Source organism: Alligator mississippiensis, chromosome 8, assembly GCF_030867095.1.
Source record: "Alligator mississippiensis isolate rAllMis1 chromosome 8, rAllMis1, whole genome shotgun sequence".
NCBI classification, from domain to species: domain Eukaryota; kingdom Metazoa; phylum Chordata; order Crocodylia; family Alligatoridae; genus Alligator; species Alligator mississippiensis.
Window position 1 is genome coordinate 6,304,436 of NC_081831.1, and position 14,529 is coordinate 6,318,964.

Consider the following 14,529-nt stretch of genomic DNA (forward strand, 5'->3'; position numbering starts at 1 on the left):
GAGAACTTCAAAGGTCCTTATAGTAAGGATATCAAGCACCTCTGGCCTCACCATTTTCAGGGCGTCCTTAAAACAGCAAGCCAAATATTTAAAACTTAATTTATGGTGGTGTGGGCTGCAGGACGGGGGAAATCTGTACAGTGATGTGAACTAGGCTAAATGAATGTGTCAAGATGGTCACTGAAGCCATGCTTTCCCCCCTCACCAAATTGGGAGTCGTCTCCTCATTCTGTTGGGCTGGCTGCTTTTGGAGATGCAGGATACCAGCTAACTGATTGCTGGTATGATTCAATCTGGTAGTACCAATATACAAAAAAGCAGTACTCTTATGGCAGATGGGCTTGCATGTAGATGCTGGCACTTTCCCCTTCTGTAGAGAGAAGGGAAGGTTTGAGTCTGAAGTCTCAGCTGAAGTTTCTCCACTTCTAAAATTGGGGCTAGGAGAATGCCAGCTTAATAGTTACAGTTTGCACCAACTGTTCCTTGGCTTGCTTGCTTCCTAGGCCAGTTGGGTCTGTAAAAAGTGCAAAGCATTTTAGTTCTGTTCTGTTCAGTAACGTGTTCTTTCAGTAAAGACCCCATCCATTGGGCCAGAGTGAAGGAACTCCTTTCAATCATCACCTAAAAAGGGATTCTAACTAGGTGTAATGGGATGAAAGAAAACATAAGGAAAATCTATTCCAGAACGTCAGAAAAAACTTATTGGCAGTCAGGTGCGTTAGCCTGTGAAATACTCTTCCAAATGACATGGTGACAGCACCTTCCTATAGGATGTTTAAATTAGACTGAACAACAAGAAACAGCTCGGCACAGACTGGTGAAGGGATTACAAATGAGCAGCTGGTCCCTTCTGTCTCGGTGTTCTGAATATCCCCAGACGGGCACACTGAGACGCAAGAAGGTTATCTGTACTTAATCCTGGGCAAAGCTAGGCATTGAACCCCTAAGTCCTAATTTCCATTCCCTTCCTTTAACCAATAAACCTAATCATCTCATCATGGAAGGTAGATGTGGTAAGCCTTTTTACATCATCCCTTTGCCCAGGATAGGACTGGACCAGGATGCATGACATTTGTGATCCAAGGGGAAGCTGTGGCCTAACGATCTGAACGCAAGATTGAGCGTCAAGAAAATGCTTGCTGTTTGGGGAAAAGTGCTTACTGTCTTTACTTTATCTTACTCAAGGTAAAAGTAAAATATAAAGATCAATCCTGGCTCTTGAAATTTAATTTTGAGAGGAATATATTGACTCACTTAAATCTAACCTGACTCGCATTAAACTTTTTATGCAGGGGTTGGGCACCTAAAAGTAACTTGCTGTGAAGGAGAGGAATTGGAAAATGAGGCTCAGGCTGGGTAGGTATTAAGGCTGATGTCGAAGGGTATTAATTAAGCACCTAGCTTCTACTATGTTCATCTCTGAGCTGAGTACCTAACTCCCGTAAAAATCCAGCCAAAGCATATCTAGAAGAAAAGCACTTGAACTGTTGAGATGTGAATCTGTCCACAATGGGACAGCTTGCTTTCCTTTCCATCGATCCATGCATGGCATGGCATGGCACCAACCCCAGAGTGGGGCAGAGTATAAGTACACAGATGGCTAGAAGGGGTTCATGTTCTGCATGTTTCCATAGCAGTTAATGTGGAGGACGGGCCACTACATTCCAGTCCAGTTTCTGACTGCAGAGCGCTGTCCGTCTCAGAATGACTCCAGGCAATGGGTGCTTTTCCACAGAAGCGAGGACGGTTCATGGAAGAGTGGTGGCCTCCTTCCAGGTTGGAGCTCACCCGCTGCCCAGAGAGAAAGGAGTTTGGGATTGAAAGGGATGAGAGGAGGAGAACAATTCTAAAACGGTGGAGAAAAGGAGTATTGGTTTCCTAAAGTTGATCTTGCATAGCCAAATTTAAAAAGTACTAATTGCATAAGATGGCAGGCCAAATCCACAAGTGATATATGCATTACACGTCTGGAAGAGAGTCTTCACTGATGGGATTGAGACCCTAAAGGTCAAATCCTGACTCGATTGAAAAGCACTGGGAGTCTTGTTGGCTTCAGCAAGGGTAACTTCACTACAAGGGTCAGGAAAAAGTGTTAAGGTGCTCAGTTTTTATGTTGCACCTTCCTAAATGTGCTCTATAGCATTACCTTTTAATGCTTTATGACCAGTATCTGAATATGACTTTTATTTTTTAAATAGATTACTAAAGTGATGGAAGAGATCCTCATGCGGTCTCTATGATGGAGTCTCAGTATACCTCAAACATTCTGTATTGTATAACAGGTCATGTACAGGTTCAAAACAGTGTAAGAGTTGCAATCCTGTGGGGATGCAGCTATGTTTTATGGGCACATGGAAGAGTCAATGTACTGGTGGTATCAGAAAATCTTGAATCCTGTCCAAGCTACTTTTCCATCATCCAAATCACTTTAATTTTTACCCACTATGTAAAACAGATGTAAAAATAGCTCTTTCATCAGTGGATGGCCACATAGATCTGGGCTGTAGAGGCTCCATTCCATTCAAAGCAATCCTATGAAATCATTCTCAGAGTGTTGCTGTTAATCAGAAGCAGCAAATTTAATGTTACATCCCTATGCCTTCCCACCCCTTCCCCCCCACTGCTCCCCCGTCCCAATCCAGAGCAGGAAACAACACTTGGCCAGAACTCAACGGTCTGACTCTTTTGGATAGACTCTCTAGGAATGGGGAGGGACTTGAATTCCCTCCATGTGTCATTTCCTTCCCCCTAATAGCTAGAAAAATAACATTGTTGCAGTCTCTAGAACTTACAAAAGGAGAGAACAAAAAAAAAATCCACTTGCATTCCTTTCAGAAGGGCTGGGTTACACAATTTGATTCAGAAGGTGCAGATCTGTCTCCCATGTAGAAAAAGTATAAAGGATTCTTCCTAAGGGTGAAGCTGTTCTCCCTTCTGTACTTCTAGAAAATATCCCTGGATTGGGACCAGGGTTGGACTAGAGAGGAAGGGAATCAGGTGTGTGAGATCTGAATAGTTGGGGGAGAGGACAGGGGTGGGAAACAGCCACGACATTTAAGGCAGGAAGGAATCGAGTATTTGGTGAGTGTCTGGTGAAAACAATTGTTCATGGCAAATAAAACATCTTGAAAATGAGAGTTAAGAAACACCAAGTGGATCATTCAGTCTATCCCCTGCAGCCAAGGCATATTGTTCCCCATGGTGCCTTCTATGCTTTGTCCAGACTGGTTTTAAAATATTTTCTGTCGGGTATAACCAATAGCACATGCCTGCAGTTTAAATTGCATTGGGAGAGCCAGCTTTTCTCTGCTACAAAGCACTGTAGATTTGCAATGGTCAGTCTAAGTGAAGTGTTCCTTAGTAACAAACAACAAAATACACATTTTAACCCCAGGAATAAGCATTAGAAACGACCTTACTTGTAGCTAGAAATTAGTTCCCTTTACTGAACATGGCTTAGATGTGAACAACTACATAATACCTTTCTAGTAAAGTTTTGTAGCAGCGAATTGTGAAAGGCACTTTTACAGAATAAACGAGACCACTTGCTCCAAAGCCATGTGATCTGATCCTGAAGTCCTGATCCCACGGGGCTCTGACTGCAAGATCAAGGCCTGCATTTTGTCTGAAGGTGCTGGGATTAATAAATAAATAGGCTTCTTTGCATTTCAGTTCCATTTCTCAGTGGGCTACCCATAGTATCGAGGTAGGATCAGAGGTATATGGGATGAAATGTGTAGCTTCTGCTTCAGACTCCATTTAACACTTTAACTGGTCTCTTGCCATTAAATGTCTGTGGGTCTTCTGCCTGACTTGCAATCCCCATTGTAGATTCAGTCTTAAATTACAAGTGTAATTTAACTGCAGTAGGCTAGACATCACTGTTTTTGCTACATACTTAGTAGTGAGACTATAGAAGCACATCCAGCATTACAGAATAACAGGTAATTGAGCAGGTCTCTTCTAAATCACTTCCACATTTGGATGGTTGGATGATGCTGTTTAATGTCAAGTACAATAAGATGTTATCTGCTTATATAGATTCTTGGATAAGTTAATGGATCATATGGTATTATAAAATGCTGCTGATTTGGGAGAAAGTGAAAGGGAAACTGCATCTTTTTATAATCGATTCCATTGTGCTTTATTGCATCGCTGTGTCATAGGTTCTATTTTTGGTTAGACACTGAAGTTTTGAATCTACATCTAAGTCATCAACACTGTGTGTGTGTGTGTGTGTGTGTGTGTGTGTGTGTGTGTGTGTATATATGTATGTATATATATAATTTTAATATGGTGGATCATACCTTTTGGCAGTTAGCTTGGGTTCCATTTCCAACACGTACAGTTTTGTCTTGCACCTTAATTCACACCACTTCACATTTGAGTAATTCTGCTTCTCCATTATGAGGCTACAACAATACTTCCTGGGGTTATGATGTCTAGTTACCTATTGTCAAGTGCTTTAAAGGGATTGCAGACGAAAGGACCCGTACAAGTACATGGTATACTGTATTGTGATTCAGATCATTCCTCCTGAACTTATTTCAGGAGGCATTTCTCACAACATCCACATGCATAATTGTCAGTGACCTAAAGGATCTATTTTCTCTGGACAGAATGAAGGCGCCACTTTAGGCTCCTTCATCTGAAACCACTACTTTACTGATAGGATTCTGTTTAGTTTGGTATAGTGTGTTTGGTGGTGACCAGCACCGCAGGCTTCAGGAGAAGATGCATAGTCCCCTCCTGGGTAGACTTGGAATAACAGCTATACTTTTAAATTCTCACCTAGTCCTTGATAATTTTCCTCTGCCCCTAAATTATGAGATTCTATCCCTTGTGTTCAGATCCCACATGGAGCACCTCAACAGTCACTGCTCAAGAAGGCATGATCTACCTTCCCTCATTGTAGGTGGGTAATCAAATACCCTTTGCCGTCCTCTCAAGCTAAGCATTCAATAGCAGCCACTGTCTAAAGCAGGGTACTGAACTAGACAGACCAAGAGTCCCACTTTGTACAGCATTCCTGTATTCCTGATTTTAAAGTGTGCAAAAGGTCTAGATTTGACATGTCAATTCAGAGGCTTAGTGGAATTAAGGCTTTAAATTCTGATTTTTATTTTTTTTTAAACTGGTGGTGAAGAATGACAATGTAGAAGAGATTGGGGGAAGATTAGTTATTCCCTGAATGTTTGAATACTCTGGAGTAGTAGAAAACTGGTTCATGTCAACTGCTAAAGAATTGTTCACACCAGTTGTCTCCCTGATAGCGCTTCATTTTTTCAAAGTTATACCCTGCAGAAAATATATATGTTGTCAAGCTAACTTGCATCTGGCCTGGAACTAGACACTGCTGGTGCAATGGTAAGGTGAATTGCTTATACACCTGCCTTACTGAGAGGATGCTGTGGCTTACTCCAGAAGTTGCCATGTTTTATCAACCCTTTTGTACCAAACAAAAGTGCACAGGACCTGATTCTGTAGCTGCTCAGTTCACAAGGGAATAGAAAAAATACTTGCAGGTTAGTTAAAAAATCAGGTCCATAATTCTGAGATCAGTCAAAATCGCTTTTATTATATGTACACAAATTTCACCTTCTTGATCACAGCATTGAGAAATTAGCTTAGTGGCATTATTATCATAACTTTATCCTTTCTTTACTTCAGCTGTATTGTCTGTAAAGTAAACGTTTTCAGGAGTTCAGTCAAAGTTGTGAGTGCTCAGTATTTGTAGAAACTGAGATCAGATGTTCCCCAAGATGGGCACCTAAAGCCAATGGCTGTTGTTGAAAATATTTACCCAGACAATTTGACTAGAGTTATGTAGGACTAATCCTGCTCTAATAGAGTCAGTGAGGCCAAATCACTTCTCAAATAGAGGCTGTATCATTCTAACTTCCCTGGAGTCACTGAGTTACACTGGGAAAGCGGAGAAGGGAATCAACTCCTCTTATTTCAATGGATAAAGAATCGCATCCAGAAGGAGGCAAAAGTAGGAAGTGGTTTATGATCCTAGGCCATGGGACTACTCTTGAGAAAGTAAATTGGTTTTTATGTGTCCTGATTTGTTCTAAGCTCTCTTTACAAACATTTTGCAAAGATCACCATCAAAGCACTGGTTCTGAAAATGCAACAGCATCATAGAGGCAAAGAAGCATGATGTCTTGATCTGGGCCACACTCAAGCACATGTGTTTATACTGGTGTTAATGAGAGCAGAATTTGTCTTGGCTGCTGTCAGTTCAAAGATGGGACAATATGTGCATCTTAGTTTCCCAGCAGTAATAAAAGACAGTGTGTTGCATCTGGGTAGCCTGTAGTAATGCTTACCTGCTCTTTAAAGAGTCCTTCTGTTGCCGTTTTTTACTCATCAGCAGGACATGATGAGTAAATAAAATTGCTAAAGTAATTGGGACTATCTGTTCTTCAGTTAATCGGCTATGGATGGACTTACAGAAGTTATCTGAATGACTAACTAGTGAAAAATCCTGTGATATGGGGGCTTGTGCATTTTTTGTAGCCACAGCTGCAGTCATTTCCCTTCATGAATGTATCATTTCCCCAAGTCGTATCCTGTCTCTCATAGAGCTCTGGTGTCTGCTGCTCCAAGGCTCTGTCCTCTTCTTTCAGCAGCTGGTGGATGGGTGGAGACATCCTTCCTATTTCTTTTTGTGAGACAGCTCCACCGTGCTCTCTAGCCTGAGAAATTGATTGAATCTTGACCTCTTAAATAAACATAGTCTCCGCACGCTAAAGGGCGTCTTGGTGGGAAACGGACATTTCAGTCTAGACACTTCAGTTCATTTTATGACTTTGATATAGAAGTATCCCATCTCAGGCTTGCTCTCTGTTCCCCTTTCTAGTTGGGGTGTCAGAGCTCTAGCCCATGTATGTAGGGATGTACACATGTGTTTACCTTAACATTACTCAGTCCAGCATAATTCTCAGCAGCCAGAACAATGCTTTTAGTAGTTTGCAGAGGAAAGTAAGGAGACATGCAGGATAAAAACGTCTATTTCTAGGTTTCTCTTTTCTGAAAGGGAGAAGCACATTACACGTAACTTCAGTGAAGGTGAATTTGGTCCTTCACTCTTGCTACAGATAGCAGCAGTGAGGATTACAACCAGGATCTTGGAGATGAGCACAAGAAGTGTTGGAAAAACACTTGGGTTTATAAGCAAAAGTCTGATGGGCTCTGAAAAGTCTTTCAGAAAAATGTGTTGAAACAACAGAATGCTAAAGTGAAGCTAAGGGGGAGAAGGGCACGGTTCTTATCAGAAAAAATGTCCACTGCTGGTCCAAGTGTCTATGGAGTGGGCCTTGGCTGAGTGAGGTCATAAAAGAAGAGTAGTTTGGGTGCTCTCCAGGAACTCAGCTTGTGTAAATCATGGAACTCCTTTAGGAGTAAGATAGTACTACACATGCGAATCTACACACGCAGTTAATGTGGAGCAATAAACTTTGGTGCATATCACACAAAAGTTTATTGTTCCAGGGTGCACCATTTGAACATGCAACCAAGGGTGCTCCAGCGTGGAGCTAGCCAACAGGCAGCCTCTGCACCAAAGCACCCCCAGCCAGCCAGGTCAGTGTCTTCATGTGCAGTGCTGTGGGGTAAAGGATAGTGCGTGTATCTACAAGTACTACCCTGTTGTGGAGTTTATTAGTTTCGTGTGGCTTAATAGAGCTGCATGTGTAGATGCCAAGACATTTACTGCAGTAAATGTCTTGTGTAGATGCACCCAGTTGAGTAAGGATTGCAGAGTCACACTTGATTTTGTTTCCTTATCTCTCTGATAAAAATGCTGGAAAGGGAAATTTGGAATGGTAAAGTTGGAACTAGGGCTGAAGGCAATAGCTACTGTATAATGATTCCAGGCTTATTTCTCCACAACCTGAGTTGAATTTGACAGAGCAACATTTTAATTTGAGTTGTCTAGCTCTGTACTGTGGTATTAGCTTTTAGTCTCAGAACTGGACCATTCAATGGATAGTCAGTGTGTAGTCAGTTAATTGCAGTTACAAATCTAACAACCAATATGACCTGGAGGACAAAATCAACCAAAAGAATGGAGGAGCCTAACTTCTCTAACTTCCGTTGCTTTTAATGCCACTGATTCCAGTAGAATTGCTCCTTCTTTATGTTTGGCCTCGAAAGATGGATGGGCATCAGCTCTGAAAAATGACTAAACAATACATCATTTGGGAAATATCTGTAAATGCAAAGTCTTCTCTTTCTACCTACTGGGAAATTCAAGAATCAGAAATCTTGCTATGTGCAGCCACAACATAATGATAGCTGTTATTGGGAGGGAAACTGCAAAGATACCAGCCATGACATCAGCTGTTTCTGAAGTGGTCATCGGCATCCCTGTTGGAATGCTATGGATCCATCTGTTTTTCCCTTCCTTGCACGTTCCATGTGTCATGTATCCAGGTTGTAGCTGCATCGTTCTAGAGGAAAAGGCAATCGGGACTCATAGTAGAGATGATATCTTTTATTAGACCACCAAGATTTAAAACAAAAAAAAAAATGTTTTAATTCAATTTCTATTAAATTTCAATTAAATATTTGTTTTTTGCAAAAATCTTGTTGGTCTGATAAAAGATACCATCTCTACTATGAGTCCGGATTGCCTTTTACACATTCCATCCCACTCTCGAGACTCTGCTTCAACCACTAACCTGGCTGGAGATGACTAGATGGAACTCCCTTCTGAGTCTGTCCATGAGGCTGCCATCCAAAAAGTGAGCTGTTGGGTGATGCAAGGCACTCCCTTCCCTCTGGATCTGAGCTAGCTACCTCATCTTGAAAGGATGTGTTGCTCAGTGATATCAGCCTAGAGTGGAACACAGAACACTGGTCAGGATGTAATGGTAATACTTACATGCTTATATCATAAGATCAGCTCCACTCCAATGTACAGCTTAGTTTGAAACAGAGATGCTTTGAAGGCAAAATGAACTTTCTGTTATACATATAAGACTTGATGGAATATCAATTTAATATCTGCGTCCTTTCTCTGAGGGCCGTGAAGAGCACAAAAAACTCCCTGGGCCGTGGCACTTTCATGGCATTGTTTTCTTGGATGCAAGTGAAGTTTGCTAGCAGGACCACTTGGGAGCAGCAGTTCTGACTTCCTAAGTAAACGGATCCCTGAACTGCAGCAGCTTTGTGCTTTATAAAGCTTCCTGACCTTGTCATCATTCCTTGCATGGGATCCTTTACCAGCTGCTGTTCCTCAACTCCTGCCCAGTGTTTTTATTTGGCAAAGGGGACAGTGGACAAGACTGATGGCATTGACTGGCTTGGTGATTCCTGAGAGAGGCAAAGCTTCATTGAGGATCACTTTTATTGGACTAGATGTGTAGTTGGGAGAGGTGTTGGACAAGCTTTGGGGCACAAAGTGCCCCTCATGTCTAAGAGCAGGAGACACAGGCTAAGCTAAGTAACAGGGAAAAATGGCTTATGTTTAACTCCAGTATACATTAAAACAGTAATTTAAAGGATTGGAGGAAGGTTGTGAAGTAGTAGCAAAGAAAGATGATCCAAAGTAGCTTCAAAATTAGGGGGATCTAATTGATTAGACAGTTTACTCATGTAGAGGAACAAGATAATTCAACAGGGAAAAGGGTCATTATTACCCTTAGAGTGAAGAGAGGTTAGCTGAGATAACAGGTAGACTGTAATGAGTTATAAAGCCATTATCTCTGCTTAGTCAATAATTTTTAGTGTTCAGTAAGCTTATGGATTTTTGTTTCCAGGCCCATCTTTCAGAGGTTAAATTTATCTATTCTCTCTCCCACCTATATTGGTCTAATAAAAAGTATCACTAAAACCTTGCCTTTCATACATATCTTGGACCATCACATCTACAATACCACCCCAACTGTATTATAATACCAATGATCTCCTGCAGAGCTAGCAAATACAGGAGGAGATAAAATGACTGTTTTCCTCAGCCCTTCCTTGTCTGTAAAACACCGAGGTGGCATCCAGGTACAGCAAGATATTATAACGAACGCTAGCTAAAGGTTAGAAAATTCATAGCAAAGCTAAAATTCAGTTCTAAAATTAAAATAGGTTAAACAAACTGGATACACCACAAGTAGTGGTTTTACATTTTGTCTTTTTTTTTTTTCAGTTTTGCAGTGGTCAGGTAATGTTGCTATATTAGCAAACTGACTCCTGTTTGCTTTATATAGCCACTTTTAGAAAGTATAATGACTTGGCCATTTCAATTTGCAACAGATTGACTTTAGTCTGACCTTCAATTATCTAGACTGAATGTCTGCTGTTTAAACCCCCCCCCCCCCCCCCCAAATGCCTTTGTGGTACTATAGCTCCATTGAATGGTTTCTAGTAATATTGTACATTAGCTGCAAAATTAGCAGACCTATTGGGACTTATTTGATACAAGGTTTGAAGTCAAGGGGGGGTGCAGAATCGAATCCAGTTTTCCCGAATCTCTTCTCCTCTGTTCTAACTCCATTTTTCAATGAGCTGCTTCTTGTTTACAGCACAGTGCATTGCTTAACGTGTCACTAGGAAGGAAGAAAGATGCATCTTTAGCCTGTATCAGCTGACAATGATTTTTGCATTATATGGTCATTGGATAGAGGTAGTCTTGGAAGCAGAGGCTGTAACTGAGGACCCTCCCTTCCCAGGTAAGTGGTTATGCTTCTTTTTCTCTGACCCAGTTCATCTTGTATACTTTTCAGAAGTTAATAGCTTCTTCAGGATAGAGAGGGCCCCACCCAGAACTGCATGGACAGGCAGTCAGGGATGTGGTTTAAATATCCTTTGGCAGCAAAGAGAACTGAATGAATCTTCCACTTCCTGGACAAGTGTTTTAACCGCAAGGCTCTAATAAGAGGGCAGCAGCAATGCTCTAAAAGAAAGTGGTGGTTTCTGCCAGTGTACGTGAGGATGCTGAAAATACCTACCCACCTAGCTCAGGGGTAGGTATGAGCTAAGCACTAGGCCCTTCTACCCTCTCAAGCCTGGGACAGTTCTGGGAATGAGCAGAAGTGCAAGCTCTAATTGCGTGGGCACTCTGACACTATAAGGCACTGTGGCATTTAATCACCGCCAGTTAGGTGAAAGAAGGGTTTTTTTTCCAGGCTCTGTCTTTTTTTTTTTTTAAGTTAGTGTTAAATTTATCCTAATATTCCATTCTGTAATGTTTTAAATCTATTGTACGATGCCAATCCTACATTGAGATCTGTTAGTGCAGACCCCCAAGCCTGTGCCGAGCCCCGTTAAATTCCAGAGAACTTCAGTATGGTTGGCAGCTAGTAACTGTTGGCCTGACATCGGGTCTGATCCAAAGCCTATGGAAGCCAATTAAAGGAATCCTATTTACTTAAATGGGCTCTGAATCAAGCTTTTCCAGAGATGCTGAGCACCTCTAAATGTCAGGCCATGAGTTATCTGAACAGACAGTTTTTAAATGTTTTTGGCACTTTCAAGTACTTTGGCCAAGTCAGACATGGAAAAAAAATGTTACTTTTATACTTCTTAGAAACTAGAATTTCTCAAGCAATTAATCAATCCAATTTTGTACTGTTTGAAAAGAGCTATTATGCATGCAAGTTTCATAACCTTTTTAATGATGCAAAGAACCAGACATCTGAAACCCTGCAAATGGAAGAGCTGCAGCATTTTTACTGAGGTCAGCGTGACCCAATGGAATTACATCAATAGCAGCATCTCGTACAATGTAGAACTTATAATTATTCCACAGATAGCACGCGAGGAGCACCCCGAGTGTAAAAACCTCTTCTTAAAGTTCTCGTGTAGTTCCCAGACACATCAAAAAGGCATGTTCAGGATCAATTTACTATGCAAGTTGTAGGCTGAATTCGATGAGGAAGAGTTGCTTCAAGGAACATATTCCCCAGAAGCATTTTGCAGTTTTTGGCAGAAATCATTGTTGTGTAGGGCATATGTACTAGCCAGCAACTTTTTGGTGTTTGTTTCTTATTTTTAATGATCACTCGATCCTCAAACCTAACAGACTGCGTGGGTTTAAATAGATATATTATTAATTCCGTTGTGGCATGATATGCTAGGCGCTCTCTAGACATATAAGGAACAGACTGTCTTTTTGTTTTGTGTTTGTAGAGCACCTACTACAAGGGTCCTGTGCTGTGACTAGTGCTCCTAAGTGCTGTGATAATACAAGTGATACTGTGGAGTGCCTCAGCAGAATGGGACCTATGTCACAAAGCCCTATTAAACTAGCTGTCTTGGAAGACGTGTCAAACATAGGCAGCGATCTCCTACTTGGCAGCAGAGGCATTGGGTGTTGGCTGCACTCAAGGCTGGCGACTTTGACTGGGCTGTGCCAACGTTCCTGCTGGGACAAAAGCTGGAGGTTCCTGGCTAGCGGGTCTTGCTCCTTCGCTCAGGGTCAGACCGATCACTATATTTGGGGTCAGGAAGGAATTTTATCTTGTGTTCAGATTGACATAGACTGTGGGGGCTTTTGCTTTCCTCTGTAGCGGGGGGCATGGCCCTCTACCCAGGATCACTTGAGCATGCATTGACAACGCTTCATAGAAGAAGGATGTTGGCTGCTGTGGTTCCTCTGCTCGGCCTGTGGCAGGTTAGGGTGCTAGGTCTGCACTGTGTCAGGGTTTGCGGTAGGGTTCAGATGATTGATTGCACAGGGTAGTTTGGATAAGGATGATCCTGCCTCAGGCAGGGGGTTGGACTAGATCAGTGTTTCCCAACCAGTGGGACTTGAAGGTCATGTAGATGGGACTTCAACTCATTGCCCGATTGAAAAAAATCAGTTGTTTGCACGTCAAATAGGTGAATCAACAGATGTCTCCAACAGTGCAATTTTGTGGGGTTTTGTTTTTATCGTGGTAGGACCAGGGTTTTTTGACCAAATGGTTGGTGGGGCATAAGGTGCAAAAGGCTGAGAACTGCTGGACTAGATGACTAGGGACCTAGTTGGACGAGGGACCTCTGGAGGTCCCTTCCAGCCCTCCTGCTCTATGATTTGGTGATCGTCTTGAAATGGACCTTTTACGATCATCCCGAAATGGACCTTTTACAAAAAGCTGAGATTTATTTCTTCTTGTTAACTTGCCTGTCTGTGCCCTGCTGCTATTGTAGTGCCCCCTGGTGCGCTACAAAGCCTGGACATTTCTGGAGTAGTTCCCGCAGCATCTGGAAGACGGAAACAAGAAGTTAAATTCGAATATAGACTTGGGATGCAAGCCGATTCTTATCTTTTTGGAGAACGGTGATGGCATATGGGAACTATCTTGGCTGAAAATGCATCTACATCGCAGATAAACAGTCTAAGCCCGAACGGCCCAATGACCATACACAGCCCTTCCTTCCCGCGATTTCCCAGCTCCTCCAACAGTCCCGCTGACCTGTGGACCTACTGAAGGAGCCAGGGACCCCTCAGTCTCCATAGGGGCACTTGCCTTTATATCGGGGCCTGTAAAACCCTTTTAATTTTGCATCTTTCCTTTTTTGAGATAGAAACCCGTGCCTCCCCATCTCCCTGTTGATTGCAAACATCTTCCTCCCATTTCTATGTCCCGGGGAAGTGCTTTATAGCCAGACCTCCCCTCCCTTCCAGCTAGGGTGGCCGTCATCGAGGACAGTCTGGTTGTCCTCTATTGATACGAAACCCGGCGCCTTTATGTCCTCTATTTTTCTCTTTGAGGTTATTTTTCAAGAGAAAAATAGAGGACATAAGGGTGTCCGGTTTCGTATCAACAGAGGACGGAGGTCAAGTGTCTGTCGTAGGGCGGCCGTCATCGAGGACAGCCCGCTCGCCCTCTCTTGATACAAAACCGGACGCCTTTATGCCCTCGATTTTCCTCTTGAAGAGCCACGTGAGATTCGCCCGTTCCTTCCCTTTCCAGCCTCAAGGAACGAGGTTGAAGTTTGGATGCGACGTTTGGTACAGAAAGGTCACAGGCGGCTGTCATCAAGGACAGCCCGGTTGTCCTCCATCCCCTATCAATACCAAGCCGGACGCCTCGACGTCCTCTCTTTCTCTCTTGAAAAATCATCTGGAAGAGAACATAATCTTCCAGAGAAAAACGGAGGACATCAAGGCATCCGGTTTCGGTATCGACGGAGGACAGAGGTCAAGCGCGGATACGACGGTCAGTACGGAAAGGTCACGGGCAGACGCCCGGTTTTCCAAAACCAATCTCGAAGAGAAAAACGGAGGACACGGAGGCGCGGGGTTTGGCACCGACAGAGGACGGAGGTTGAGTCTCTGTCATCGAGGCCAGCCCGGTCGTCCTGTCTCGATGCCGAGCCCGACGCCTTGATGTCCTCCGTTTGTCTCTTCGGGGTTATTGTCTCTTCAGGATTATTTGTCAGGAGAACAGCGGGGTGCGGGGCTGGGGGCCACACGGCTGCACCCCCTCCCCTCCCCTCCCCCACCCCGGGCAGGGCGAGGGGCAAGCGGCGGTTGACCCCGCCCCCCAGCATGGGAGGGGGCGGGACGGGGGAGGGGGAGGTGCCTCCTCCTCCTCCTCCTCC